Source organism: Chiloscyllium plagiosum, unplaced genomic scaffold, assembly GCF_037043375.1.
Source record: "Chiloscyllium plagiosum isolate Xiang-an unplaced genomic scaffold, Cpla_swu_hap1 HiC_scaffold_13, whole genome shotgun sequence".
Lineage (NCBI taxonomy): Eukaryota > Metazoa > Chordata > Chondrichthyes > Orectolobiformes > Hemiscylliidae > Chiloscyllium > Chiloscyllium plagiosum.
This window is the reverse complement of record NW_028270151.1, coordinates 98587022-98614464: the sequence shown is the minus strand read 5'-3', so window position 1 is coordinate 98614464 and position 27443 is coordinate 98587022. Positions and strand designations below refer to the sequence as shown.

The 27443-nt window shown below is 43.9% G+C and overlaps 1 non-coding gene across 1 annotated transcript; it reads left to right on the top strand.

Moving 5' to 3' along the window:
* Window positions 1-9547: 9547 nt before the first annotated feature.
* Window positions 9548-9620, top strand: trnar-acg (transfer RNA arginine (anticodon ACG)). Its single transcript has one exon. It is a non-coding gene; the product is annotated as a tRNA-Arg (tRNA).
* The last annotated feature ends 17823 nt before the right edge of the window (window positions 9621-27443 follow it).

The following is a 27443-nucleotide window of genomic DNA, read 5'->3' as shown; positions in this document are numbered from 1 at the left end:
CAGAGGGTTATGAAGTTGAAAGTGTGTGGTGTACCTTGAAGAGAGGTAGAATGATGTTCTACACTGACAGCTTACGAGAGCAGTGTCAGAGTTTACTGGAAAATTGAAAATATATAACATTTGGCTGTGAAATACGTACCTGAGTTGGTTGCCATTTTGATGACAATTTAACTTTAACCATTGAGATTCAATTACGTCTCTGTAAATTAAAAGCAAATCGATTTTGAATTTATTATTCTGCCAACATCGAACCAATGAGATAATCTGATTTTGGGGTATAAGAATGGTAGGCATTTTGATCGTCAGACAGAGTTACTGCCATCAAGGGAGAACTACAGGAGGAAAAGAAAAGCCAAAAACAAAAAGACAGATTGCGAAATTAAGGGAAATGACTCTGGCAATTTGTGCAGCTAACACCAAACAAATGTTAGCATGAAAGCTGTTGGGTTGCGCTATTGGATCTCATCATCACCATGATCACATGTGCCCCACACGCTGACATTGATAACTCGTCCGAATCTCATTTCGTCTGCTGCTGAAACTCTCATTTTTCCCCCTTTGATATCATTAGAGGAGACTTTAAATGAAAAGGCTGGCGATTTTGCTCCATTGAAAAATTGCAGTTCTGAGGAATGATGTTTTAAATGAACATCAAACGTGACTGTAAAAATTCAGCGAAGGAACAAAAAATGCAGTGACAGTGCTGGAAGAATGCCACAGAGACCAGAACAACTTAGCGGTATAGTGGAGCTAATGACAGTTAATCTCTCAATAATGATCAAATAAAAGTGTAGAAATAACAGTGGATTTTCACAACTCCAATGTAGTGTGTCATTGTAATGCGAAATGATTTTTGAAGTGATATCAAGAGCACTGTTTTGATCAGTCATGGCAAGACCAACAAGAGGAGCACAATAGGAGGAAAGGCGTCGGGAGAGCATCATGGTAGAAGAGATCACAAACCAGTCAGCTTAACATCAGATTGAAAGCCACCGAGCACAAGAATTAGACTAGTATGGTTGACCTGCTGTGTGTTTATTTTACCATGGCAAACTGGTTAAAAGCTGAAAATATGTTGCTGGTAAAGGGCAGCAGGTCAGGCAGCATCCAAGGAGCAGGTGAAACGTCGATTCTCCTGCTCCTTGGATGCTGCCTGTTTGCTGCGCTTTTCCAGCAACACATTTTCAGCTCTGATCTCCAGTATCTGCAGTCCTCACTTTCTCCTCGAAAACTGGTTAAAAGGTCAACGTCTGTGGCATTAATGGAAACGTAGAGAGTGAGGTGCCATACTGTCTTAGTGGCAGGAAGTCAAGACAAATTGGTAGCAGGTCATCTCTGGTCCATGACAGTAAAGGCTCCAACATGATGATTGATTTCACAACCACCGGGATTGAAATGGATCGAGTGGTTTCATGTTCCCGATGATGGGATCGGACACGTTTACCCATCAAGAGTGACAGCAGCAGCACAGACAGAACGGTGCCATGGTGCGCGTTAGATTATGGAATGGCTCTGTGAAATGGAAGGAGCGATGTAGAGGAGGGTTAGTGACCATGGAAGTGAGGCAAATCTCTGAAAATGCGTGGGCGTGAATTCTGATTTATGAAATGGAGAATTGTGATATTCCACATAAGTAACCAATGTTGTGGAATATCAGATAATCTCGTGTTCCCAGGGCTAAATTAAGAGAGACTGAGTGGCGCAGCAGCGAAGATCAAACTGGAAATGGGCATGAGGATGAGCCCGCTGTGACGGTGTAAAGGTGCATGAAATGCCGGGGCTGGGACTCCACACTCACCTGTATGAACTTCTGTTGACATGGAGCAAGGAGCATTGTGATATCAGATTGGGACCTCCAACTTATATGGAGCAGCTTCTGTTGGCAAAAAGCAGGGGGTATTGAGGCAGCAGGCTGGAAGTTCCAACCTCCCCTGGAGAGGATTGTATTGATAAGCAGCACGGAGCAATGAGACACCAAATTGGGAGAAAGGATACTCAGTTATTTTAATCTGAATTAAATTAGTATTTAGCAGGAACCATGTTTGTAGATTCAGTGAATATCTGTCCCAAGGAAATCTCCCAAAAATAAGGAAAAATGTGGGGAAGATACAGCTCATGGAGGAGAATCTATGCAGAAAGAAATGCAGGCAATATTTTCTTTTTCTGACTTTTATCATAAGACTGACTGCGTATTTGTTTAAATTGCAGCAAGCGATTTTCAGCTCGTGTCATGATATTACATTTCCTGAAAACGCACGCACGTCATTCCAGCAAACTAAACTTCCAATAATTAATGATATATAACTAGCTCAAGGGGGAGGACCGAGGGTGGTGCTGGAGGGTTGTTTTTCAGTCTGGAATCCCGTGACCAATGGAGTGGTACAATGATCGGTGCTGGGTCCTCTACTTTTTGTCATTTATTTGGAGGTGTAGTGGACAGCAAAGAGAGTTACCACAGATTAGAACAGGATCTTGACCAGTTCGGCCAATCGGCTGAGAAGTGGCAGATGGAGATTAATTCAGATAAATGTGAGGTGCTGCATTTTGGGAAAGCAAATCATAACGGGACTTCAACACTTAATGGTAATGTCCGAGGGAGTGTTACTGAACAAAGAGACCTTGGAGTGCAGGTTCATAGAATTCTGATATTTGAAATTTAATTTGAAAGTGGAGTCGCAGGTAGATAGGATAGTGAAGAAGGCGTTTAGTACGCTTTCCTTTATTGGTCAGAGTATTGAATACATGAGTTGGGTGGTAATGTTGCGGCTGTACATGACATTGGTTAGGCCACTGATGGAATATTGCGTGCTTCTCTGGTCTCCTTCCCATCGGAAAGAAGTTACGAAATTTGAAAGGCTTCAGAAAACAAATATGAGGATTTTGCCAGGGTTGGAGGATTTGCAATATAGGGAGAGGCTTAACAGGCTGGGGCTGTTTTCCCTGGAGCGTCGGAGGCTGAGGGGTGACTTATGAGAGGTTTTCAAAATTATGAGGGTCAAAGATAGGATAAATAGAAAAAAGGCTTTTCCCTGGGGTCTGTGAGTCCAAAATTAGAGTGCATAGTTTTAGGGTGAAAGGGGAAAGATATAAATGACACCGACGGGGCAACGTTATCACACAGAGAGTGATAAGTGCATGGAATGTGCTGCCAAAGGAAATGGTAGAGGCTGGTACAATTGCAATATTTAAGAGGCATTTGGATGGATATACGAATAGAAATGGTTTGGAGGGATATGGGCGGGGTGATGGCAGATGGGACTAGATCGGGTTGGGATATCTGGTCAAAATGGACGAGTAGGACCAAAGGGTCTGTTTTCATGCTGTGCATCTCTCTGACTCTATGACTCTATTTGATGTTGCCATTATGCTCGAGTTTATCTTGATTTATAGAGGAAAAGCAGGAAACTAATGTTGAAATTTATAGGATCACCGATGATCCCTTTCAATGGCTGAACAGACAAGAGGCTGAATGGAAGCTTCATCATGACAGATATGTTTTCATTATGAATCGCGCTGAAACACGAAGTGGGGAGGATTGGACTGAAGCAGTGGTGGTGATTTTCTTTCCTGGTTAAATTTTTGAATATGATTGCTATTTCTCCTGTCCATGTTAACATCACAACTCTGAAGCATGAAAGCGTGAAGAACACGTGGGACAAGTGGCGCAAAGTCTAACGTGCCTGACTCCAGATCAGAACATTGTAGGTTTCACTCCTCTCTAGCTCGAGGTTAACGCAGGTATTTATTACACTTACAACCTAATCTTCCTCATTGTTATGAAGCCGAGATGAAGTTTGAGCTCCTGATATGCAGACACGAGAATCTCTTTCAGTATACGTCCCGGAGAACATCACAGTCAATGTCGCCGCGTCATCACAAGTGAGGAAGACCAAATAGTCCCACACACTGCGAATCGGCACTTTTCAATTTCACAGAGCCATCGACCCAATCGCTGCGGCTCCTCGAAATGGCAAGGAAACAAAATAAATATCTCAGTCTCATGTTGGTTCATGGAGTGCCGAAACACCTTCTCCTTCTTTAAGAGTCTGGAACATTGACTCTGATGTTCGTGGAGACATTGATTGATTCGAAGCATTGAAAGGAATCCTATCACAGATGCCCATGCTGTTGATGCTGAAAAAAAAAGCCCTTACTGGGAATTGAACCCGGGCTGCAGTGGTAAAAGTGCCAATTCAGAACCACGACACGACCAGGGATGAGTACAGTGGTCAGACGCACGTAGAGTGACAGCTCTCAAATGTGTTGGACGCGTTCTTTTTAGAAACAACCGCTTCACTATCCTCATTCCATTTTCCATCTCTTTGCCTTGTATGACTTAGCATGATAAATACCGACTGAATACCTCAGAAGGTTGTGTTGATTTCATCACAATGAGTTGCAGATTTATCCACCACCACTGGTGGATAAAGTTTTTACTGCTGAAATACTGAAAACTTTCTGTATCTTACATTTAGTCTACCCCACATGGCGTTTGACCGAGAGATACCATTTCTTTCAGGCTAATATGCCTTCATCTCTCATTGTTTCGCACATTTCAATCATGTTTCCTCACAATCTCCTCTTCTCCATTGAAATTAGATCAGAGAAACTGATCGTTTCCAAAAAAAACACCCTTTGCTGAATACTGCATTGTGTCCTTTTTCTTAGCATGATGTTCTAGTGATCTCCAGTACATGTCAGTAAAAACTGCTACATGAGCACTGATCTCACAACAGCAGTATGTAAATGGATCGATTGGTTTTAAGGTCCTAATTGTGGGATTGGGTCACGTTCGCCCAACAACATTGACTGCAGCTGCACAGACTGAACAATGTCAATGCGAGTGCTTGATTGCCAAATGCCTCAGGGAAATTGGAGGAGCGACCTAAAGCAGGGTTACTGATCGTGGGATGGGGAGAAATCTCCGAGAATTGGTGGGTATGAATCCTGAGACATAGACAGCAGAGATGTGAAAGGGCGAGGGTTTGAAGGAGCAAAATCATCACCTCGACGAATATTTTCATGTCAAAAAAGATTGATTCGCTCCTGCTTTTGTTAAGCATGTCTTACTCTGCATAAAACGGTAACAAGTGACAATACTGGAAGTCAAATTGGAGATGATTTTTCTGCTGCCACTACGCAAAGTTCTAACTTTGCACGATACCGGCACCACATGGAATAGCATGATGCAAAAAGCAGCAAAGATAGTGGCAGAGGATATGTTAGGAACAGGACTACATGAACAGTAGTAATACTTGACAAACAGTGACTGAGACATGCAAAATCATGGTGGGCTGAATGGTTAACTTTAGTATCTCCAGAGCCGATGGATATTTCATCACTTAGTTTGTTGAAGGTGAAGATTGATATAGTTCTCCAGAAAATGAAAGCGTCAGGGAATAGCGCAGGGAATTGCTGGAACGTATTTCTGCAAAAGAAATGTAGTTTACCTTCGGTTTCTTAACCAATTTCGTCATGCAAGCAAGTGACCACTGCTGTGGAATATCATATAGTGCCAGGATTCAAGCCTGGAATACGAAAAACTGTATGGTGCAACAGCGAAGATCAAACTGGAAATGGGGGTGGGGATGAGCCAGCAGATATGGGTTCAGTAATGAAATCAGTGAGTGTGAAGTATTTCGCTGAAAGTAGAGAGTGAATTGAAATGCCGGGAACTAGGAGTTCCAACATTGCGTGGAGCAGATTCTATTGACGTGGTATACGTCGCATCAGCCTGGGAGCTCCAACGTGAACTGCAACAGCCTCCATTGACACGAAGCTGGGAGCACTGGGACATCAAGCCGGTAGTTCCAACTTTACCTGGAGCAGCTTCTATTGACATCTGCACAGAGAGAAACGGAGGTAATGTTTTCGCTCTCTGACCTTTCTCATATGGCTAACTCTGCTCTGGCAGGAAGGGTTTTTTTTTGCTTATTTCATTTTATCGAATTTCTTGTAAACTCGCACAGGTCGTTAAAGTACTTTCAAACTTCGAAAATTAGCTTGAATGCGATGTTGTGATTAGGCATTAGTTTATCAAAAGTGATGGAGCAAAATCAGTGAAGTGAATTTGAAATTCATCAGATGAGCGGAGATAACATTGAATGGCTGAGTAGACAGAAAGTGAATGGAAGTTTCATGAGGATGAATGTCTTTTTGTTACAAAACCTCCCACTGCGCAATGAATTGATGATTGGAATGAAGCAGTAACAGTGGTTATCTTTCCTGGTTATTCAACTTGTGAACATGAGTACGATTGGTCATGTCCGTGTTTAGATCACAACTCTGCAGAATACCAACCTCAAGCACGCGCAAGCGGAGTGTCACAATGGATAATACGCTTGGTTACGTTCCAAAAATCGTAGTTAAGGTTTCGACTTGGTTCAAGAGCAAGACTGGCAGGCTTCAAATTCACATACAAGCTAATCTACCGCATAATGTAGCACATACAACAGGCCAGTGGCACAATGGATAACATGCCTAACTACAGATCTGCTGAGTGGATTTTCGATTCCAACCTGGCTTGCGGGCAGCGCTGACTTTATTGCACTGAAAACTGACTGTTCTGAAGCCCAATTGAGGTTTGCACCTCGAACTGCAGGGTCAAGAGTCCTTTCATTAAATGTCCCTGCGAACGTCAGAGTCAATATCCCAGAGTCATCACTGGGAGGGGAAGCTGAGTTCGTCACTCACGCTGCCCTTTACACCTGTCAACCTTCCGAGGTTCACTGTGGCACTTGCGATTGTGAAGGAAACAAGACACAGAGCCAAGTCTCAGCTTTGACAATTTTGGGAAAATCATTAGGAATCAGAATCAGAGGAGAATGGAGAGTGAACTGTTTGAATGAGCAGAGACTGCCGAGGCCCCGTCCCCTTTCTTTAAGAGACTGGGATATCGTCTCTCATTTCTCGATGTCATTATTTGATCCGAGGTACGAAAAACACTCCACTTGCATGTGGTCTGCTTTTGCTGATGTCGTTGTCAGAATCGAAACAAACCCCAACTCCCGGACTGAGAATCAAAGCCGGGTCACAGCGAAGGATGCAAAAAAAAATGGAACTGCTTGCCACCACGGACAGCTACACGAATACCACGTATGTGTAGAATGACTGCCCTCAAGGTCGTTGTGCATGCTTTCGTCAGATGCAATCGCTTAACTATCTTTATTCATTTTCATCACTTGCCCTTGTTTGCATACACAACTCAAGTTCAGATCCGTGTATTTCTGAAGGTGATGTTGGTTCGCCTCTGCGCATCTCTTCATAGAGTGAATCCAGATTCAACAATACGCTTGCTGATGAGATTTTTCTGCATATCTCCTCAACCCTTTCCACCTCTTAACTTCAGTCTATGCCCCTGTTGATCGGTCAAGAGGAAACGTTTCTTTTAGCTTGCATTGTCCATGTCGCTCATTACTTAGTGCATATGAAACAAGTATCGTCACAGTTTCCTCTGCCTTAAGAAAACAACCCCAGTCAAAACAATCTGTTTTCAAAACCTAAACTTTTCAACTTGGTCAATTTCTGCACGGTTTCCAGTGCGATCACATGACTACTGTAATGTGAGATGCAGAACTGCACGCAATATTTCGGGGGAACCGAATGAACAAATTGAAATAAACGACTGGAGAAAGCCACAGAAACCTGTCGTTTCCAATAAAACATCTTTTGCTCAATCCTGCGCTGTGCACTTATCCTGACCCCGATGCTCCAGTAATCTCTTGTCCGTGTCAGTAAAAGCTGCTTCACGAGGATTAATTATAGAACAGCTGCATCTAAATGGATTGAATTGCTTGAAGATGCCGACCATGGGATTGAGCACTTTCACCCAAAACAGTGACCGCAGCAGTACAGAATGAACAGTGCAAATGTGAGTATTATATTGTGCAATACCTCAGTGAAATGGGAGGGTGGGCGTTTAGGCGAGTTAGTTCTTGTGGGAGGGAGAGATTTCTCCGATAAAGGGTGGTTATGATATGTGAAACGCAAAGATGTGAGACAGCGGGTGTTTGAAGAAGGAAACTTATTAGCACGAAGAATATTGTTCTGTAAAAAAAAAGATTTTTCACACCGTTAGCTAAGCACATATTACATGGAGTAAAATGGGAAAAATGCTGATTGGTATCACAGTGATTCGAGTAGAACTTGCTGTGTTGACAATGCCAAGGAAGAAGCATTTCATGATCCTGGCGCCACATGGAAAAGCACGATGCCAAAAGCAATAAGGATCGTGGCAGAGATTATGCCAGGAACAGAACAGTGATTTGAGTAGAACTTGCTGTGTTGACAATGCCAAGGAAGAACCATTTCATGATCCTGGCGCCACATGGAAAAGCACGATGCCAAAAGCAATAAGGATCGTGGCAGAGATTATGCCAGGAACAGAACCACTCGCACAAAGGAATACTTGTTAAACAGTGACTGAGATGTGGGAACTCAGATTCGGTTGAATCTTTAGCTTCTATGTCCCGAGAGTCTGTAGAGATTGCAACACTTAGGTTGTAGGAGATCACGTTTGCGAGATATCTACAAAACTTCAAAGGGTCATGGGATACTGCAGGGTATTGCTGAAATGTATTTCTCAATAACACTGTATTTTAACATCAGTTACTTCACCAATTTCCTCACTCATTGATGTGATCATGTCATGGCATATCATATAATCACAGTTGAAGGGCGTGGAATCAGAGAATTTGAGTGACACTGCACCCAATACGAATTGGAAATGAGCGCGAGCATGTGGCTGCGAAAATTCAATTGGTCAGCGGAATGACATTCTCTGATGATACAAAGACACGTGAAGTATCGAGGATAAAAGCTCCCGCCTTAACGACAGCGGCTTCAATTCCCACGCATCGAGAAGCAGTGGGACATCAGGCTGGGAGCTCCAATTTCACCTGCAAGAACTTGTATTGACATGGAACAGGGAACATTGGGACAACAGATGGGCGAAAAGATAGTCACCTATTTTAATCTTGAGTGAAGTAGTTTTCAGCAGGATACTGGTTTGTGGACTGAGGGAATATCTGCAACTGGGAAAATCTAAATTACAAAGAAGAATTCTTCAAAGAGTCAATTCTTGGAGAAACATCTGTGCAGAGAGAAGCAGAGGAATTTTTTACGTCATCTGCCCGTCCTTATATGGTTGACTTTGCACTGGATTAATTTCCATGAAGGGATTTTTTTGCCCGGTTCACAGTATTCACTTTCCTGCATACTCGCAAAGGTCATTACTGTAATCGCAATCTCTGAAAGTTAACTGGTAGATACAGTGTGGTAATTAGGCTCACGTTCACGTCAGTTATGCTGAAGAAGTAGATTCGAAATTCATCAGGTCAGCATTGACTGACTGAGCAGACAGAGTGTGAATGGAAGCTTCATGAGAACATATGTGTTTTTTTGGAAAATTCGCTGCTTTGAAAGGTGAAGAAGATTTGACTGAAGCAGTGACAATGATTATCTTTTTCGCTTGTTCAACTGGTAAACATGACTGCTATTAACCATGTACGTGTTAACATCACGGCTCTTAAAGCTCGCTGTAGGCATTGGGCCAATGGCGCAATGGATAACGCGCCTGACTACGGATCAGGCGATTGTAGGTTCGAATCCTACCTGGCTCGCGGATAGCGCAGACTTATAATAAGCAGAGAAACTGATTTTTCCGAAGCCAAAATAAGGTATGCGTTCCTCATCTGCAGAACCGAGAATACCTTCATTAAATGTCCCCGAGAATATGAGAGTCAATGTTCCAGCATTATCACAGGAAGGAAGTCAAATAGTTAATCGTGTGCACAATTCCATTTCATAAAGCCTCCGATCGAATAACTGTTCCTCGCGGGCATGCTCGGCTTTGAGAACTTTTCTCGGGCCAGTGGAATCAGAGAAGAATGAAGAGTTAACTGTCCAAATGATCTTTATAGAGAGTCAGTTCCAGACTCTACCACCTGCTGACTGATATTTTTTTCCTCCCTATTCAAAGCTTTCTGCGTCTTATCTGAAATCTACAAACCCTGGTGATCGATCAAGAGCAAAAGTGTCCTTCAATCTGTCATTCCATGCTCCTCATTATTTCGTACACGTCGATCATGTCTCCTCACAATCAGCTCTGCTCTGAGAAAAACAACCCCCGTTTTGCCTAGGCCACACCACTCAAAACATTCTTATGCAGGCAATCCAAAGCGTAACGTCGTTATTTGTTTTGGTGAATATATAGTAAAATTTACTCGGAATACATTAGCTAGGTTGACTTCCAGGTTTTAAAACAGAGAGATAATTATTCACAATATTAAGGGATGAAACACAGTGAACAGAATATAGAATACCCACAGAACTCAGCTACCCAAAATAGACTTAACTATGCTTTTCCAAAAATACACAACAGTCCTGATAATTAAACCCCATAAACACAGAGGAAAAATGAAACAGGTTTACAGGTCGAAATTAGAGGGGCAGGAGAAGAGAGACACGCACATCACTGGCATCGATAGGTACCTGGAAAGCCTTCGTGTACTTAGGGGTGACTGACACTTTAGCAATCGTTAACAAAGTAATTAGGTTGTCAAATACATTTTGAAAGTCTTGTGTTCACTGAAATTTCTTGCCTGCTTTTAACAATTCGGTGAGTGGAACAGTCCCATTGCTAACATTCAGCACAAACTTTCAGTAAAAGCCACTCAATCCGGAGAACCGTAGTACTGCTCTTTTCGTCAACAATGTGTAGAAGTCCCCTGTAACTTACGATTTCGCATCCCGTGGGGGTATTTGTCCGTCTTCAACGACATCTCCCAGGAAGGTGACTTTGGCTTTGGCAGATTCACTTTCAGCTAGGTTTACAAACCGGTTTGACTTCCGAATTCGATCAAACAAGCCCGATAAATGCTGTAAATATTCAATCCATGAGAGACTCTTAGTCGAAACTTTATTGCTGGAACAGCACAGCAGGTCAGGCAGCATCCAGGGAACAGGAGAATCGACGTTTCGGGCATAAGCCCTTCTTCAGGAATGAGGAAAGTTTGTCCAGCAGGCTAAGATAAAAGGTAGGGAGGAGGGACTTGGGGGAGGGGCGTCGGAAATGTGATAGGTGGAAAGAGGTCAAGGTGAGGGTGATAGGTCAGACTGGGGTGGGGCGGAGAGGTCGGGAAGAAGATCTCAGGTTAGGAAGGCGGTGCTCAATTTGATGGATTTGACTGAGACAATATACATCACACAGTTGCATATCCGCCAATTAACCTGTCAGTTAACCTCTGAAATGTGGCTGAAGTGTTTTCTGTACAAACGGCATTAGTTTAAATTTCTGCAGGCCAGTTGGCGTTACAAAATTGCCTTTGATCTTTCTGACAAAGTTCACTGCCAGTAACCTTTGAGGAAGTCCAACTTGGAGATGCAAGTTGCTCCTCCAATCTTTTCCACACAGTCTTCCAGCTGCATATGTATATGCATCAGTCTTTCTAACAACATGGATTTTGTGATAGTCCACACTGTTGGGTCTTTTCTGGCTTTGGCACCATGATGATGGGTGAACTCCATTCATTGAGACTCATTTCGGTTATGCAATTTTGGAGCATACGTGACATCTCCTTATGAACGTGTACAACTTTAGAGGGTTATGCCTGCAAGGATGTTACAAAGTCAGAACAACATCTCCTTTTTCACTTTTATCCTCTTACCAGTCTCCAGTGTGGTGTCGTGTTAAAGGCGATGATGAAATCAACATAAAGAACATCAACTTTACTGCCTTCGTTAAAAAACCCGATCACTTGCCAATCAAATATACTTCATCCAATCTGTTAGGCATGACATTCTGTAACAAAACCGTGATGACTCTTCCTGATGAAATCTTGCCTGGACAAATGGCAGTTAACTCTCTCCTTCAGGGTTTGCTCCAAAAGGTTCCCTCCGACTGATGTGAGACTCAATGCTGTGTGATTCTCTGGCTTATATCTCCCAATCTTGCTGAAAAGTGGAACTGCATTAGTCCAATCCACTACAAACCCAAAGAGGAAAGTAAAACATTGCTCAGAACACCTGTGATTTCCTCCCTTGTCACAGAGAGGAACATAAGGTACAAGTGCGTCCTGAATTGGGAATATGCCCACTTCAAGCCGGTCAGAACCACGATCACTTCCTCAGTCCCTGTGCCAAACTTCTTCAGAACCTTTCCATCCCTCTTCCCTCAATCTGCCCCTATATCTTCCCACAAGAGGAATGTTTGCTAGCTGAAAAAGTAAAGTGATTCACTCAGTTATCCCATTAGCTGACATAACTGTACTGTCACACTGGAAGGCGATCATTCAGATATTTTAACTCGAAAGCGCTGTATTCAGCCTTTGTGGTTATAAAATACTTTGCTTGATAGCCACAGGCTATTACAGTGAGAAATGGTTTGAATTTTCTCTAACTGAAAAACATTCTTTTTATTCCACCTCTTGTGGAGATTCCTATCTGTTCACATCCAACATGACCGAGATTGTGCTCTCTGTTGTTTATCATATACAGAACAGAACTCCGGCACAAATCCAAGCACATGATTTCTATATTTATTGACCGACGAAGTCGATGCCAATGGCTCGCATTATAATGGGATTCATCAACAAGAGAACTTTGCAGGATTAACACAGTTCTGTCTTATGTGCAGGGGGTCATTACACAAGCACTGTATCGAGCTTCCTCAGGGGCAAGACCAAAAGATGTTGGAAAGACAAATCGGAGTTAACATTTTCGGTCCAGTGACGCCGTCCTTAGCACTGATGGTTTCCAGTAAAATGTTCGTATACATGCAGAAGATATGTGGGGGTGCAGTAATTAGGAGGAAACAAGATGTTGGGATAGAGCCGAAAGAGAGAAACTAACAGTTGGGCATAGGAATTGATAATTATTTGTTTGGAGCATTAACAACTGTTCAGTGAGACTGTTTATGACTAACCATAGGTAATGTATAATGGCTGCTTTGCTGTGACTAGGCCTGGGGGGGTGTCAGTGGCAAGGACATGGGAGACTTCAGGCCTCTAAAATAACTGAAATTGATATGGAGGTTTGCGGGGTCCTCAAGCAGAAAATCGTCTGTTGCTTTTACAGCATGCGCTGAGCTATGGTGGAACACTGCAGTAAGCCTGAGATAGAGACGTTGGCTAGGAAACATGGTTCTGTGCGAAAGGAGCAGTCAACTTGAAGCTCAGGCATATATTTGGCAATAGAACTTTGTATTCTGCAAAACGGTCATTCAGTCCACACTTCATTTCCCAAGGTAGTGGCGACCACAATAAGAGCAGTGAATCTAATAGACTGGATTGTGCAAAGTGTAGGGAAAGTGTTGCTTCACCTGGAAGGTTTATTTGAGCGCTTGTGTACTAAGCAGGGAGGTCAGAAATGGACAAGTGAGGAGAAGCAAGAAGCAAGCAGAAAGGATAGCGTAGAATATATTATTAGAGATGTTGTTAATCAATGGGTAAGAAAGCGACCATAAAGGCACTATACCTGAATGCTCGTACATTTCTGAAGAAGGTTGGGGATATATCGGCATAAATTATCACGAACAAATAGTAGACATTGCAGAGGCATGGAGACCGCATAGTCAAGACTGGGAGGTAAATATTCACGGGCATGAGACAATTTGGAAGGACAGAAAGGATGGTAAGGAAGGTGGTGTAACTCAAACATTCAAGGACAACCTCAGACCGATGCTGACAGATAATATACGTTCTATGGAGAATAGGTTTGAATCCATTTGAGAGGAAATTAGAAGTTCTAAGAAGAAAATGTCACTGATTGTCGGAGTCTATCCGTCTCCATATTTTCAGATCACATTGGGGAGGGCAATATACAAAGGCATAAATAATACCTGAACAAATGATATGGCAATTATCAAGCAGGATTTTAAACAACATGTTAATCGGTCGAAGCAGCTCAGTCAGGGTAACCATGACGAGGAGAGTATTGAGTATCTGCGATAGATTCCTCAAACACTGTGCAATGGAACAGGTCAACAAGGGGAGAGGCCAAATTAATTTGATACTGGGTAATGAACACACCAAAGTATTAGATATGGCGGAAGGTGAGCACTTTGGCAATAGTTACCAAAATTCAGTTATGTTTACTTGAGCTTTTCAATGGGATAATAGTACAGCGGATGGCAAGCGTTACTGCTGGGGCAAAGAAAATTGCAATGCGATTAGATAAGATTACGCATGCACTGGTTGGGCAAGGAAACGGCAGGGAATGGGCAGAATAGAAATGTGGAGCTTATTCAAGGAGCAGGTTCTGTGTGTCTTTGATAAATATGTACCTGTCAGAGAGGGAGGAAATTGTCAAGCGCAGGAGTCATGATTACTGAGGATGTCGAATCTCTTGTTAAGATGAAGAAGGCTTGTGTTAGCATGCGATGTGAAGGCTCAGTTCGGGCCATTGAAAGTTACAAGTTAAACAGGAAAGACCTGAGGAGAGACTGAAGATGAGCCAGGAGGGGAGCTGAGAATTTTTGAGCAGATAGGATAAGGGAAAATCCTAAAGCTTTCCATAGGTATGTAAAGATTAAAACAATGAATGGAATAAAATATGGCCAATGAAGGACAGTCTTGGTAAGTAGTACGTGGAGTCAGAAGTCATGGGGGAAGCGCAAAAGCAATATTTTTCGTCAGAATTCGCACTGGAAAAACAAAATGTTGTCGAGGACAATACTGAGAAACAGGCTCCTAGACGAGAACGGATTGAAGTTCCCAAGGACGAGGTGTTACAAACTCGGAAAATGTCTATATATATATATTCCCGTGGGCCAGATGGGATTTATCCTTGCATTCTCTGGGAAACCAAGAATCTGATTTCCGAGCCTTCGACTTTGATCTTTATGTTGTCATTGTCCAAAGGTATAGTACTAGAACACTACAGGATAGTAAAAGTTGTTCCCTCATTCAAGAAGGGAAGTAGAGAAAACCATGGAAATTATAGACCATTGACCCTTCCGTCGGTTGTGGGTAAAGTGTTGGAAAAGTTCTAAGAGATAAGATTTGTAATCATCTCGATTGGAATACGTTTATGAGGGAAAGTCAAGCCGGTTTTGTGAATGTGTGGTCGAGACTCACAAACAACATTAAGTTCTTTGAGTAGGTCATTAAACTAGATGTCGGTTTGCTCACTGAATTGGAAAGTTCATTTCCAGACGTTTCATCACCCTACTAGCTAACATTTTCAGTGGGTCTCCAGGCGAAGCCCTGTTCATGATTCCTGCTTTCTATGTATGGGTTTCTTTGCGTTGATGATGTCATTTCCGTTGGTGATGTCATTCCTGTTCTTTTTCCTCAGGGGGTCGTCGATGGCGTCGAGCTCGAAGTGTTTGTTGGTAGAGTTCTTGTCGGAATGCCATGCTTTGAAGAATTCTTCTGCATGTATCTGTTTGGCCTGTCTTCGGATGGATACGTTGTCTCAGTCCACTGTCGTGTTTGTCTAATGTAGTGTTTGTTACAGTTCTTGCACGGTATCTTGTAAATGTCATCATGTTTTGCATGTGGACAAATAGGCAGAACACGAGACACCAGGATATATGAACATCAACTAGCCACAAAACAACGTGACCCTCTCTCACTGGTATCCTTACATAGAGATATGGAAAGGCACCACTTTGACTTGGACAACGCATCCATCCGAGCACAAGTGAAACAGAGACAGACACGAGAATTCCGAGAAGCATGGCATTCCAACCGGAAATCTATCAAAACGCGCATCGAGGTAGACCCCATCTACAACCCCCTGAGAAAAAGAACAGGAAATGAAATCACTACAGGAAATGACATGACCAACCCATAGAACCCCAAACATGTAAATGGAAAGCAGAAATCATGAACAGTACGTCGCCCAAAGGCCCACTGAAGATGTTACCCAGGAGGGTAACGAAACGTCTGGAAATGAGCCTTCCAGCTCAGCGAGCAAATCTTCATCTGGAAGCTAAACCTGAGCTACAAATCTTGTCAAAACGCACCAGGTGACTAAACAGGTAGATGAGGAAAAAGCCGTTCATGTAATGCACGTTTGGATTTCAGTTAGCCGTTTGATAAATTCCGCACAAAATCCTGAGGTATGGGCTTGAGGAGTATTTCATGCTTTGGATCAGAAATTAGCCAGCTGAAAGAAGACAGAGGGTGTTATTGAATGGGAAAACGTCATCCTGGAATTCAGTTGCTTTTGGTGTACTGCAACGATATGTTTTGGGTTCACAGCGTTTTGTCATTTTTTAATAAACGACCTGGATGGGGGCGTAGAAGGATGAGTTCGTAAATTTGCGGACGACACTAAGTTCGGTACAGTTGTGCATAGTGCTGGAGGATATTTTAGTTTACACAGGGACACAGGTATGCTGCAGAGCTGGGCTGAGAGTTGGCAAATGGAATTTAATGCAGAAAAAATGTGAGAAAGAACATGGCATTAAAAATTAGCACAGAATATAAAGATCGATAGCAGAAGTTTCTATTAAAATATTTAAAAAAGAGTGGAAAAAGTAAACGTTGACACTTTCGTGGATAAGAAGGGGCATTTACTTACGGGATATGCGGAAATAGCCGTGACATTGAACAGGCATTTGTGTCGGTCTTCACAGTGGAGGATATCAATAACATGCCAACAGTTGACAAAGAGATGACGGTTGGTGACGACCTGGGAACAGATTGGACAGATGTCGCATGGGTTAGTGAAGGGCAGGTCATGCCTTCAAAATCTTTTCGAATTCTATGATGGCATTACGAGCATGGTGTATAACGGGACCCAGTGAATTGGTGTACCTAGATATTCAAAATGCCCTTGACAAGGTGCCGTTCAGGGGCTGACAGCAAACGGAAGTGTGCAGTTAAGTCAAAAGTATGAGAATGGATTCAGGATTGTTTGTCCAGCAGGAAGCGCAGAGCGGGAATAAATCAGTGCTATTCTATTGACCATCAACAGTGTGTCTCACTGATTGGTATTGGGACCGCAATTACTTACAACTTATATGGATGGTTTGGATATTGGAGCCATGTGCATCGTGTCAATGTCTGCAGTTGACACAAAGGTGAGTAGCTGAGCAAAGTGTGCGGAGAACCGTGAAACTTTGCAGAAGAACATTGAAATATTACGTCAATGGGCAATATTCTGGCGGATGGAATTCCGGATCTGAAGGTGTTCGCCGATGACAGGAGACTATGTAGAATAGGATTATATCGAAAATTCAGAAGAATGAAGCCGGATCTTATGTAAACATATAAAATTATGAAGGGCATGTGTGAGAGAGAAGTAGAGAGCATGCTTCCATTGGCGGATGAAACTAGGACAAAAGGGCACAGACTCAAGATTAGAAGGAGCAGATTTAGGACTGAATTGAGAAAGAATTTCTTCAACTAGAGGGATGTTACTCTATGGAACTGCTTGCCCAACGAAGTAATTGATGCTACATCAATAAATGTTTTTTTTAAGCTAGGGCTGATTTTTGTTTGAACAATAAAGGAAGTAATGATTATCTTCAGAGGTTGGTTAAGTGGATGTATGTACATGGAAAGACCAGGCATGTTCTTCTTGAACGGCGAAGCAGTCTGTAAGGCCCGCATGACATAGTCTTGCTCCTTGTTCTCATGTTCTATGAATGTAAGAGTCACATAATCGCGATTTTAGGGAAAGGTTCCATGGGGCTGTTGGGGGAGGTGTTGAGAGAGAAGGCACAGTGCACCACGGTGGCCCGGAGGGAATGATTCCTGGAGAAGGTGGACAAGGGCGGGGAGGAGAATATATGCTTGGTAATAGTATTTCGCTGGAGGTGTTGAAATTAGGAAAATATTTCGTTGATCACTTGGCGTACCACAGCGCTTAAGGATCCAGACCAAATTCTGAAAAACACGGGATCGTTGCTTCATGACAGACATTTGCAAGATGTGCCGAAAGTCCTTCTTTGGTGCAGTGAAAGTCACAATGTCTTTGAGAAGCTAACTTTAGCAAGCATATAGCATTGTGGCCACAAGAGCAGGACATAGTCAGAGATTTTCTTGACACCCTAAAGCCTGTCTAACACATAGTCTGCGATTACACGCCACCTATGATTTGGCACCGGCAGTTTCCATTAACAGCTATTCACTCTCAGAGCGAGAGCGTTATTCACCTCATTGACCAAATGTTCTGCTCTTTCTTTTGTTCTTTCCCGACCAACTGTTTACTCCTTTACAATACAGAATGAGACATGATGGGATAGTTCCTGTTCGCCTGGATGATTGCAGTATTAAAGAAACAATGCACAGGAGAAGCACAGCAGATTAGTCAGCATCTGAGTAGCAAGAGACATTTAAATCACAACCTTCTTGAAGATTCCTTAGTGCATTTGCAACAATACTGAAAAGCTCAACACCGTCCAGAACAGAGCAGCTGAATTGAGCAGCAACACACAACTAATAAAACATCGACAAACATCCATTCCCACCACAACCAAACACTGAGACATGCAGTCTGCACGATCCATAAGATGCACTGCAGATATTCACCAAGGGTCCTTAAACAGTACATTACAAACTCACAACTACTTCCATCTAAAAGGAAAAGGGTAGTAGATAGATAGGAAAGATCTACAACCCACTTACCATCCTGCTCTGGAAATATATTGCCGTTCCTCCAGAATCACTGTGTCAAAATTATGAATTTCACTCCCCTATAATTTGAGTCTACCGACAGCACACGGAAACGATGGTTCAAGAAGGCAGCTCATCATCACCTTGTCCAGTCAAATCATAAATTAACAATAAATGCTGACCTGTTCTGAAATACCCACATCCGACGAAGAATGAAAATCATATGCTTTGGTGTTCTAAGGAGTTCTCTCTTACTGAGATATCTCTGGATTTATTTGACGGGTATCAAAGATGAGGATTTGCATTTGGATAACTGAAACGAAGCATCACATCAGAATTTGATGGAGTTGCTTTGTTCCATGTAGGCTGAACCTCACCGGCCTTTGAAAATGAAAGCAGAAAGTTGCATTCACAGTGGAGTGAAAGCATTCACTGTCTGAACTATCGAGACATAATTGGAGGGGCGCTGGAGAGAAACTGCGGTAATGTGGTGACCATTCAATTACTTGTCTGTCCTGAAAATTCATCAGTGCAACCACACCGGGGAAATACCATTCAACTGTTCTGTGTGGAAAGGGAGTTACTCAGTTTTCTAACTCGCTGACTCACCAGTGGGTTCACACGGAGAAGAAACCATTTAATTGTCCAGAGTATGGAAAACGCTTTAAAAGTTTTGACGAACTGCTGTACCATCAATGTGTTCACGTTGATGAGAAACCATTCAAGTGTTCTCACAGAGGGAGTGGGTTCAGGCCGTCATTTGATCTCAATTTACATCTGCGAACCCAGTGGACAGAGACCGTTCGCCTGTTCGAAGAATGGTAAAGCATTCATTCAGTCATTCAGTCTGCTGACACACCAGTGAGTTCACACAGCGTAGAGATCTTTCGTCCGCTGTGATTTGAAGTAATTAATTGATTCAGGCAATCTGCTGAAATACAAAAGAGTTCACACTGGAAAGAGACCATTCACCTGCTCTTACATTTCTCAAACATACTGAAAGACGAGCGAATTCATATTGGCGAGAGGCCATTCATATGTTCTGAATTGGGGAAAGGATGCACTTCAGCCATCCATCCTCCTGATACACCAACGGGTTCACTGTGACAATAATTTGTTTTAATGACGCAGTGTGGGACATGCTTTATAAGGTTCCATTAATTGAGGTCCCATAAACATGTTCACGCTGATGAGAACACAATCTTGTGCTCTCACTGTAGGACTGTTGTTTCTCGGATATAAGTGAATACACTTCACAAGGTCTTCACTTCGATGTGAAGAGCATTCAGAAATGCTGAATGCATCGAAATATTTGTAAGTACAAATCCACACTTAACAATAAAGAAAAGTATCAAGAACAGGGCAGTTACTGGATATCTACCAGTCTCCTCTAATTGTACGAAATCAGGGGGAAAAGTCTTTGAATTTGATGTGATTGAAAACTGAACAATTAAACACCAGATCAATTAAAGAGATTAAACACATCCAATGAAGTAAACCCCTGCTGACAGAATGAACACAGTTCAATTCTCGATGCAATAACACCCTATCGCATTGACATGCGACTTCACTGGATTGTTTGCACTATTACCATCTTACCAGACCGCAGAGGCTGCTGCCTTCATTTGAGAAAGAAGGGGCTGTTGGTGATTTAACCAGAGCACCACCAGCCCACAGGTCAGAGAATATTTAGTGATGAACAACATTTAATTTAACCTCAAACCATTGATAGGAATTGGAACCACACTGCGAGCATCACACTGCTTTATAAGCCAACAAAGCAGACAACTGAGCGAAACAGATTCCACCTGAATGGGCTGTCACGCGTGCGAATGATTAATTGAATCCCTTGCTACCCACGGTGCAAATTAACTGCCTCTCCACGCACGGTGGCTCAGTGTTTAGCACTGCTGCCTCAGAGCACGAGGGGCTGGCGTCGATTCCAACCTCGGAGGCCTCTCTGTGTGGAGCTTGCACGTTCTCCACGTGTCTGCGTGAGCTAGGTGAATCGGACATGATATATTACCCATTCCGTAGGTTAATAGTTGGGGTAACTATAAGGGAGGGTAATGGGTTTGAGTGTTCTTTGGATGGATTGTGTGGACTTGATGGGCCGAAGGGCCTGTTGTTGCACTGCAGGGATTCCCATGTGTTTTCTGGTGTTCCATCACATCATTGCTACTCCTTAAGCTCTTTTCAAAGTCTGACCATTAAAATTTTCCCTCATTTGTGGGAACAAGTCGATATCTGCTGAGATTGGAGACACGAGTGAATCACATCCCAGGCAAGGAGCAAGTAAATGTTTATCGCTAGTGTGAATGTGCTCGTGCTCACTGAACAGAGATGACCGGGTGAATCTCTTTCCACACTCAGTGCAGGTCTCTCTACAGTGTGCCCATTCTTCTTTATCTGAAGCTTTGCTGATTTAATAAATTCCTTCTCATACACAGTGCAGAAGAATGGTGTCTTTCCAGTGTCATGTCGATTGGGTGACATTAGGCGGGGTTGTGAAGATAATCACTTACCAAACAGAGCAGACATATTTTCTCTCCCTTTGTTGAAGTCGTTTGCGTGCCATTAGGATTGATCCCCGAGTGAATACCTTCCCGTTCATGGAACAGCTGAGTGGCTTGTCCCCATGTGAACAGGTTGATGTTAAATTAAGATTTTGAATTTAAAACCTTTGAAGATCTTAAAGTTTATTTTTCAACAGTATGGGAAATGACTTGCAAACCTGCCTACAGACAGCATGGCCAATAAGAACACAGAAAATTAAGCCTGTCCAAGCCTGACAAGGAACACCCAAAATGCCTCAGCATTGACCAAACAGGCTGACAAGGGAAACCATCCATGGCCACAGTCATTCACAAACCAGGGAATACACTTCCCAAGACAAACTACCAATAAGCTCCCTCGACCCGATAAACACAGCTGTCCCAAAGGCTGAAGTGTAATCTAGTCCCCCAGTGATATCAAAGCCACATGAAGCTCAGGTCAGCTAGGGATGCACCAGAATACCTTGGTCACTGCTGGAGAGCAACAATAGTATCATCTTACAGCCAAGGAAAGGGATATTCTCAAATATCCACGAAGAGAACTCCCTGATCCCATTCTAGAACTGATTAATGCTGTCGGATGCTTGATTGAGTCCAGATTGTATTAATCACGTCCAGAGTTTGTAATCTGGATCCAGCCAGGGGAGAGCCGGACGGGCAAGGGAAGCCTGGCAAAATAGAATGAGAGACTGCTGATAAAAATTTTCGCATCAATCCTATGAGATTCCTCAGCTCGAAGGAAATTGACAGGGGCTCCACCAGTTCACTTGTGGTTTCTGATCATTTGCGTTGGATGTGTCTGTTTGTTTTGCGGTTGCTGACTGCGTGTCTTGTCAGTTTCAGGTGTCTCGTCTAAGTGTGTTTATCCATCAGACAAGTGTTTGTTTACAGTGCAGTGAGCGATTGTGCGCTCAGTAATCCTTTATTGCTTGATCTTTCAATCACTCACTGCTTCTGTGTTCGGTGAGTACTCCCTCTGTCTTTCCTCGAAAGCTGAAGTGCAATGCGTAGCAGTCAACGCAGGAAGTCCAGTACACCATGGGGGCAGGGAATTCCACCCACTGCTGGGATGTGCTAGCTGGGCAACCCCAACCAAGTGGTGAAAACTGCCCAGGACCGAAATTGTCCAAGACGATATTGAGGAGGCATGTAAGTTTAGATACCCTACAATGTAGAAACAGGCCCGTCGGCCCAACCAGTCCACACCGACCTCAGAAGAGTAAGCCGTGTAGACCCATTTCCCTCCCACTAATGCACCTGACACTATGGGCAATTTAGCACGGCCATTTCTCCTAACGTGCACATCTCTGTGATTGTGTGAGGAAACCGGAGCACGGAGAGGAGTCCCAGGCAGACATGGGGAGAATGTGCAAACTGCACACAGACAGTCGCCCAAGGCTGAAATCGAACCTGGGACCCTGGCGCTGTGAGGTAGCAGTGACAACCACGCCGCCCTGTAAATGCGTGAACTTCAAAATAAAGACTGGAGATTCTCTTGTTATACCTGGTTCACTGGCAGACAATGTGCTGAAAGAGACAGGGGATGGCGGTTACTTTACCCACTTTACAGGAAAAGCGCAGCAGGTCAGGCAGCATCCAAGGAGCAGGAGAATCGACGTTTCGGGCATGGGCCCTTCTTCAGGAATGAGGAAAGTGTGCCCTGCAGGCTAACATAAAAGGTAGGGAGAAGTAACTTGGGGGAGGGGTGTTGTAAATGCGATAGGTGGAAGGAGGTTAAGGTGAGGGTGATAGGCCAGAGTGGGGGTGGGAGCGGAGAGGTGAGGAAGAAGATTGCAGGTTAGGAAGGCGGTGCGGACTTCGAGGGTTGGGACTGAGACAAGGAGGAAGGAGGGGAAATGAGGAAACTGGAGAAATCTGAGTTCATCCCTTGTGGTTGGAGGGTTTCTAGGCGGAAGATGAGGCGCTCTTCCTCCAGCTGTCATGTTGCTATGGTCTGGCGATGCAGGAGTCCAAGGACCTGCATGTCCTTGGTGGAGTGGAAGGGCGAGTTGAAGTGTTGAGCCACGGGGTGTTTGGGTTGGTTGGTCCGGGTGTCCCAGAGGTGATCTCTGAAATGTTCCACAAGTAAGCGGCCTGTCCGCTTTGGATGCTGCCAACCTGCTGCGCTTTAACAGCAACACTTTTTCTGCTCTGATCTCCAGCATCGGCAGTCCTCACTTTCTCCACTTTACAGGAGACTTTTATACATGGCCACAAGGAAATTGGCCATATCGGGGGGTCCTTTATATTTGATAAGCTTGATTATTGGACCACGGCCATTATGGGAGGGCACAATGATCCTTCCTGTGACCCTCTATATATGCTGGAGTGTCTTGCACAGTTTCGACTGGTTGCCCAACAGTATTAGGCCTCGAAGGCGAAAGACTGCTGCAATAACAACCGACACTGAGACCTCAATAATTCCAGATTCGGCCACACCACCCTATGCCCCGCAGTACCCGAAATTTCCCATACTGTCTTCAAAGACAGACCCGTTGGGCCTGAATGAAGTGGCTAATTTTTTTTTTGCCATGCATTACATAGCAAGACCGCGATGGGACTCATTACCGGCGGGCAGTATGAATTACCACTGCTGCCCAAAACAAATGATAACTCCAAACTCACAAGAAGCCCGACTGCTTGCCGAAATTAACAGGGCACCAACTGTCAGTTTCGCAGCATCATGAATGGGTCCACTCTCCTGTATAAGACCTGGATCCACGCAGAGGTCTGGGCCATGCGACAAGATGACCCAGACCCGTTGAATTGCCTGCTCCCGTTCTACAATTGGGTCCTCGAAATTTCCTGTATGTACAAATGTCTGTCCCAAAATGTGCAGACCATATTACAGCTTGCGCATATAACCCACTGGGTGACCATTAGCCCTGTTATTGACATTCCCATCCAACCCTGGGACACCGCTTCAGACTGGGAAAAAATGGCTGGACAGCACCGTGAAGGATGCAATAACGGCCAGTGCAAGACGGCACGCCGAATCTGGGCTGTTATCCAGTGTCTGCAGAGCAGCTAAGCAATTGCTCGATGTAATTGTCCGCTTTAGGGAGGTCGGGGACTCCTCGTCGGGCATTCCATTAGCAGAGAACGAAAAGCTTGCCGTGCAGACCTTACTTATGCTCACGTTTTCACGTTGCACAATCAAACGACGAGCTGGACGGACACTTTAATTTAACGTGGTAACTTGGACGGGAATGGGCTGTTCACGACACCAAAACGGACGGGGGCATTCGACTGCCTCGCGCAACCCAACAACCACAGGGACACCACTAGGCATGTAAAGCAAGCTAGGGCAATTCAAAGAAGGCAGTGCTGGAACAGTGGGAAATTGGAACACTGAGTGAGACAGTGCTGGTCCAGGCAATGTCGCCCAGGGCCATCTACTCTCTCTCTCTCCCCTCAGGCACGACAGCAGTCCACCACACAACAGAGGCAGCTTCAACAGGCTGCCGACACTGTGCCAGATCCCTTCCCCCGTGCTCCAGAAACTAACTACAGCTATCGTGATTGGGGGGTTTCACAGGCGATCTCAATATGTTTCTCAAACGCCCCGTCTGAAATTCCAATAATGGATGTGGAGATGGTGAGCTGCTCATTTATATTGTGGTGGATTCTAGGTCTGTCCAACCGTCTACGGCTCCCAACTCGGAAAATTACCTGAGTTGCAAGACCCTCTGCACTGTAGGTTTTTCAGGATAACGCATAACAGAGCCACTCTCCTCACCCAATAACTCCAGTATTGAACCTGCCACTGCGACTGATGCTGCCATTATTTCAAACTCTTGCCCAGTCGCCCTCCTGAGCCGGCAGAACTTGTAGAAATTGAATGCTAGTATCCACTGTTCCTCTGAGGGTCTCACATTAGAGAAACCGGATGTCCATTCTTCCATGCTGCGGGCAGTAATTTCACACAGCCCTTAACCCTTTGACCAGGTAAGCGCCTGATGCTCTTGGTCATGCTCCAATTCACCTATCTGCGCTCTTCTCGACCCCTACTTGCCCTGTTGTCAATGGCCCCTTTCTGTAGACAGTTCACTGACTCCCTGCTCCCAGTGGGGTGCGTAATTGACGGTATTGACTTGTCATGCATCCCACCAGAATTAATTGAAAATGGCGACACACCACGGTGTCATGTAATAACAAAGTTAATTCTTGTGAAATCTAAGGTCTTCAAGGTGACCTTCTTAACAAATGCGGGTGGTATGATGTTATTGTACCTCTGCACTGACAGCTGAAGTGACGTCAAGCTGCTATCTGTTTTCTCCATTGGTTTTGATCATTCTGGCTCTCCTGTGATTGCCTAAGGACGAGAATGTGCCTACAACCTTGGAGCTTTCTGCGTGGTTTCTGGTGTAATTTTAAGAGGGGATGAGGAGCTGCTGTTCGTCACGGGAAGTGCCTGTGAGGCCTCCAACCCCCACTCCCCCGAAACAGCACCACTCCCCATTATCCAATTACTGCAGTCAGCAGCTGATCTACCCGGTCAGGGCACAATGGATCCTCCTTAACCTGACCTTTTGGAAGGACAGTCTGCTGCCATGAATTTGAAAATGGCTGGATGTGATGTGTTTTGCTTTCAATTTCACTTTCATCTCTGGCCACATGTAAGTTCTTCAGTTTAACCTTGTAACCCTTCCAGAAAATGTCCGCTCGCTGATCACTTTTTGTCAACTTAAGCAGGTTCCCCACACGTACCCACCACCTCAGCAATCTCTACCTGAACTTGCCCACATTGACTTATTAATCTTTCCAGCCTTGATAGAACAGGGACTGTTCCTGTGCCCAAACAACATGCAGGAACTTTAGTGAATCAGGGAGCAACCTGAATCTAATTGATGGTAAATGTTTGTTAGTAGCCAATGTCTCTCCAGAGCTGTTGTTTGAAAGTATAGGTAACAGCCTTTAAATATGATTGCTGACCGGCCGTTAATTGGTCAGTTCTGACAATGTTGCATTCATGACTTTTCCTACCCTGCCCACGTGGCTACACCTCCTGATTCCAATCCTGGTCCCAGTATTTCATAGCTTCCAATAATAATTTGGCACTTTTGCTCAATTCCACCACAAACTCCATTCCCAATCTATTTCTTTCTGCTTCCAAGCAACTTTGGACAAGAAGGTTGGAATGCAGAAATTCTGTTTTGCACCCTTATCATTTTGTTATCTCATCATTTCTGCACTTCCATTTTGTTTTCATTTCCTCCGGTTCCTCTCTTTTTTCTTTGTCACGAAATCCTTTTAATTGCTGCAATTTTAATTTCTGATGAAAGCAGATGGAACTCAGACAAAGTAAGAGTCGACAGCAGATTGTGAGTATTTGTTAACTTGCAATATAATAAGTAAAGTATGATTAGGATTCATTAAAATTTACGCTTAACACTTATTGATGTTGAAATGTAAAGTCCACTTTCCCCCTTATGGTCACGAAGTATTTTCCTCGATTTAATTTTCATACTTCAGATTCCAGTACAATCAGTTCAGTTCAAATGGGAAAAGACAGCTAGAGTCGCTGTCGTCACTGCATTCCAACCTGATTTTGGACACGTGAGAACTTCAGTTTCTCTCCCCAGTCCTCTCTCTATCTGAGCAACTTTCTCTGATTTCCTTTTCTTCACGTTTAAGCGGCCGTGCCCCAGGGATCAATACTATTGGCTGTTGTTGAATCTCCAACTCGAGTTGAGAGGGGGTTATCTCCCATTGTGAGGTCAGAGACCCAGCCTCATGAGACTCAGGGGACAGGCCCCACAGCGCAGCCCCTGTAGAATCTCCATGTCTCAGTGTTCCCCAAGGGGCAAGGCACTACCAGGAAGGAATCACTGTGGGCCTCACTATAGGCTGCACAGAGGGACACTGACAATTACACACAGAGCTTGGACAGCCAGTTCCAAGGGAACCCATGTAACAACTGTGCCCAGTGACGATGCTTGGGAATTGAACATGCGTTTGTTTAGGACAGGAACTCTTCCACTGGGTTAAATCCAGCCATTCAAATGGGTCGAATATCTACTGTACGAATACCTGATAAACTGCCGAACACCTAATGGAGAGTATCATTTACAGCAGATTCTAGTCGATTGTACAACCAGAGAATTACAATGAAAAGCATCAATATTTCTCTGCATTAACTCATTCAGAAAGGAATCATTCCATTGGTCAGGTATTTGTTGCATAAGCACAGGCTGGCTGTGCATGTCAGGTCCCTGCAAAAACCTGGACATAGACTCTGTGGTAATCAACTGGGGACCTGAAAACTCTGATGGGGAGGCCTTCCTGAAGAATGTGGCCTTCACTGTCTGTGCTGTCACTT